The sequence below is a fragment of the Myotis davidii genome, unplaced genomic scaffold, assembly GCF_000327345.1.
Source record: "Myotis davidii unplaced genomic scaffold, ASM32734v1 scaffold488, whole genome shotgun sequence".
NCBI lineage: Eukaryota > Metazoa > Chordata > Mammalia > Chiroptera > Vespertilionidae > Myotis > Myotis davidii.
The window spans coordinates 450,121-454,792 of NW_006300365.1; the positions used below are offsets into that span (position 1 = coordinate 450,121).

At 45.8% G+C, this 4,672-nt stretch overlaps 1 long non-coding RNA gene across 1 annotated transcript in view; it reads right to left on the reverse strand.

Moving 5' to 3' along the window:
• Positions 1–3,275: 3,275 nt before the first annotated feature.
• LOC107185142 overlaps positions 3,276–4,672 on the reverse strand; it is a 2,519-nt gene continuing 1,122 nt past the window's right edge. Inside the window, exon 3 of the long non-coding RNA XR_001516061.1 lies at positions 3,276–3,349. This is a non-coding gene — a long non-coding RNA (uncharacterized LOC107185142). The remainder of the gene's footprint in view (positions 3,350–4,672) is intronic.

The following is a 4,672-nucleotide window of genomic DNA, read 5'->3' on the forward strand; positions in this document are numbered from 1 at the left end:
TAAAGTATGACCAGATCCTTCATCTGTCTTGGGGCAAGTTAAGGTCGGTGGATTTTGGGTTGTGATTGCCAGGAGCTAGGGATCAAGTTTACAGTCTTGTATAAATCTGGCTTGTCCCTTAGGGCAAAGAAAGTTTAGACATATGGGACTTCTGACCATTTTTCTTCCTTCCTACAGAAAGATCTAATTGTAGGATGGTGTTATAATTAAAACTTCCCTCTGGGGCCAGCTTTCACGATTCTTTAGTTGGTATTGAGGCCGAACCTGAGTACAGAAAAAAATCACGTGCTTTTTCTTTAGGGGTTGTGGGTCAAAATTATTCTGTTTCTTTGAGGGGCTGTTTTTATATGGTGTGGGTGACACACTTACCAAAAGAAAACACATGCAAGATGTCTAGCATCCCTTGTGATTGTCCCCTTGCCGGTGGTGGGTGGGACAGGGGCATGCCCCCCTCCCAGCCAAGAGTGTAGGGGGTGAAATCCGTACTCCTAAGCCTGGAGTGAGTGGCCTTACTGCGTACAGTCACAGACAAGTTTGCCAGGTAGGTTACTCCTACTTACCACGGTGGTGAGGACCCGAGCTCATGCAGAGGCCGCCCTCTTGATGCCTCCTGTATGTCTCCTGGTGGGGGAAGCTTGCATTACCTATGTTCTCAGGCCCCTTGTCTGTGATTAAAAAGTGCCTGAGATGGTTTTAATGTTTTTGAAGCACCCCCTGAACTGGATGGTTAAGAACCTACTGAACTGAATTCCCGAGGGGTTTACTCTAGGATGAGGACTTAAGAGAGTTTACACGGTACCCAGAGCCCTGCTTTGGCCAGTATCCAGGAATCGAGGAAAGTACAAACAGCTCCGGTCCCACCCCTTGTATGCCCTTGTCATTAAAGGATTTATCTTCTGCCTGATTTCTGGGGAAAGGGTGGAATCTATTTCTAGTCAAATTTAGTACTTTAAACCTTCTGCTCACTGGCTTAACTCTTGGTGTTTACTGAACCTTAATTTCTGCTGTTTTTTTTTTTTTCCAAAACCTTAAAAATGCCACCTCAAAGATTTTACCTTCTTTTAAACAGAGCATCCAACTCGGCTGCTTCCTAGAAAAATGCCTGGGAGAGGGACATGCTAGTTGACTTTGCAGGGAACAATTTAGGTAAAAGGCACACATTTTTAGTTCTTATTAATGGTGAATATTGGTAGAAGAGATTTTTTTATTTCCCCTTTTTAAGCTTAAATTTACCCCTGAATGTCACTTTTTTTCTGGCTAGGGCCTATCTGTATATTTTACTTAGGTATGCTGGGAAGGGGTACCACCTTCTATATATACATTGTTGTATTATCTCTAGTTAATAATTCCCTGAAGTTCTACAAATCCTTATTTAGTTCAAAGATATGACCAGTTAGAAGCCTGCAATTTGGAAAGTCAGAGTCCTTTTCATGGGTTTTTCTAAAGACCTAAATGTACCAAAGTAAAGCAATGGCTGTCTAATATGACAAAATTCAAAACTCTCATGGTTATGGATTTGCTTAAAATGTAATTGATTAAAACCTTTACTTTCCTATAAGATATGACATTCTAAGACAGCAACATTTTAGTAAAACAAACAATCCTGTATAATAAAGAGTTAATATGCAAATGGTCATCACACCGTCATGCCGTCATCATGCCGTAACAGCTCAGACACTCAACACTGGGGAGAGAGGAATGGGACCAGCCAGGCACAAATGAGCTCGCAAGAGAGGAATGGGGACCAGCCAGGCTTCGGCCCGGGAGAGGGGTGCCGGGCAAGGCAGAGGTCTCCTGCAGCTGTGGCCCGGGTGAAGCTGGCCGGGGTCCTGGGTGCGTGGGGCTGGCCAGAGGGAGGGAATCCTGGGTCCCGGGTGCCGGGCAAGGCAGAGGCAGTTAAGGGCGATCAGGCAGGCAGGCAGGCAGGCAGGCAGGCGAGCAGTTAGGAGCCAGCAGTCCCAGGTTGGTTTGATCTGTCAGACATCCCCCAAGGGATCCCAGATTGGAGAGTTTGCAGGCCAGGATGAGGGATTCCCCCCATCCATGAACAAATTTCATGCACTGGGCCTCTAGTTTGTATATAAAGGATAATAAGTGGCACATGGCTTATTGCAGATGGTGTATTTAACATTGAAAACAATTTATAAACCCCAATAGATGAAACACAAACACCCGGAGCATCACTGGCAGATGCAGAGAATCATCATGCTTGCCCTACGTCCCTGACTGGATATGTGTCATTTCTGAAAGTTTTTGGTTTGACCTTGGCTCTGAATCGGTGTAAGTTCTTTTCTGAAGCTGACGGAAACCTCTATAATGTTCAAAATATCTGTATCTAAGTAGAACACTGTTAATAATTTTATTTGACAAAGCTTCCTCATGTAATTTCAAGTATATTGAATCAGTCTAATTTAGTTCAAAAATGTTTCTTTTTAGGAAGAGAGAATAGATCTTTGCATCACCCCAGGGCCCTTGGGACGTCACAAAGCTATCTCTCAGTCAAATCCTTGAAATTTTTCACTCGGAAGAACTGCCAAATATACTTAACCTAAAGATTATCAAAACAAACTGGTTTTAACATTAAAAATTGGGTCAGGACCACAGAATTAATCCTTTTCAATCTGGCCTATAAATTGTTATATCCTCATAATGCCATCCGGAGGCTAAAATTTTCCATATGTAGTGCAGAAACACAGACACAGACAATATACTTTGAACGGTTAACCTTTGTAGAGAAAACGCAGGGAGGATACACCTACTGCCCGCCCATTCTCTTGCACTGCACACCCAGGAGCACAGAGTCAGCCTCAGTTCCCTGTGGCCCGCCACGACGTCTCAGGCAGGCCCAGCGTGTGTAAGCCATGTCTTGGGACCACCCTGTCGCTTTACTACCAGCGCTGGCGGGGCTTTGCCATGTTCCCTGCCTGCCCCTCCCAAGCGCCTGTGTGGGTTGGCAAATGCTGCGGCTGTAACACACGGAATTATCCTAGATTATGGGGTGCAGGTGAGCAGGCGCAAGAAGTGGGAAGTCCTGGGAACACACGCCTTGTCTTAAAATTGTCTTAAAGTTCCTCTGCTGAATATCACCAAGTAACATCATTCTGCCACTTTGAAACGGAAAAGCCACTTCTCAGAATAAAGTTCCCCTTCTCTTCTCTTCCTTCTTCCCCCTCCCTTTTTGCCTTGGAGGTTGAGGGAGAGGTAATAGCTTGTTAGTTACAGGCAGGCTATAAATTAGCTAGTGGTCTGGCCTTTGTTTAAACCTCCCTAGGTTAACATGTCTCTTTTCCTTCTCATAACATACTCAACCCTCACAAATTTCACACTCTCAAATTAGCCTTCAAACCCTCTGTATTATTTCCAATCAATAATTCCTTCAATAACCAAGAAAAGTGAGTCACTAGCAGTCGTTTTACACACATTAGTTTCAAAATAACAGAGTGAAAAAGACATCTCACAATTCCACACTCATTTCACAGAGATCACAAAGGTAAGAGGCAGGCGATCTAGTAATTAATGGGCCAACCGAACAGCTGCATCTGGCTGTAGTGCTGCCGCGCACAGTGGGCAGAGGGGGGGGGGGGGGGAAAAAAAGGGGGGCCGCCCTCCTCACTGGCAGCAGGCTTGCTCTCTGAGATTACTGTCTGTTGCATGCAGAGAACTTGGAGACTTGGGCTCCAATCCTAGATTTCTAAGGCATTTGGAGCATCCTCCTCTGCCTGTGGAATAACCCCTCCTTAGGTGCTGCAAACCTTTAATTCTGTCTTTAATGAAGCTGATTAATGAAAAAACCATTCGCACTGGGAGTGAATTCTCTGAGAGGCTAATACTTCTACAGGGGTGCTGGCAGGAGTGGCTAAGGGCTGTAATTAACTCCTGTTATGCCTGATGGGAAGATCTAGGGCCATGCTCATGTGCCAGGAGTGGAAAACAGTTGGCTGGCCCTGCCTGTCTTAACCCTGGCCTGGAAGTTTTCCCTTAGGACCCTCAAATGGAGACTGAGGAGTTAAGCTTAGTGGGATCTGGACCGCAGAGGCAGCAGTCTTACTGGCTGGATGCTATTTGACCTGACTGGGATAGAGAGCAGTAGAAAAGGCAGATGACTCTCCGATTAAATCCTGCTTGGGCTCTGGGCCAGGGGAGTGGACATATGTAGTGGGTCAGAAGTGTGGTGTTTTTGGAAACATGTCTGTTTCTCTTCTGGCTAAGACAACCTCAAGGATCCGGAATGCTGGGTGACCAACCCTTATTTGCATCCCCTGGACGGTCAGAATTTAATTACATGTGGAGTTAGAACCCAATGAGACTGTCCTCACGCCATGGATTCTCTCCCAGCATCCCGCTGTGGCTTCCTACTCATGTAGGAGCCTCCGAGAGTCTTGGACTAGGGGAGAATTGCCTCTTTGACCTTCGGAGCTGGGTAGGGACCCAAGCACTCATTTCGTTGATGGCTGGGCTTTGACTTATGACTGGCAGAAGCCTAACGCTTTAACCCGACCCAGCACCAGTTTATTTTTCCATGGGAGACGTTTTCTTCTAGCAGCTGTCACCCAAGTGGCTTTTACTTGACTGGCCCATGTCTGCTTTAGTTTGGCCCTGGAGATGGAGAGTGCATTTGGAAAAGGAGCAGGAAAGAGAGAGCAGGAATGTCCGCTTTCTATTTTTTATTTTT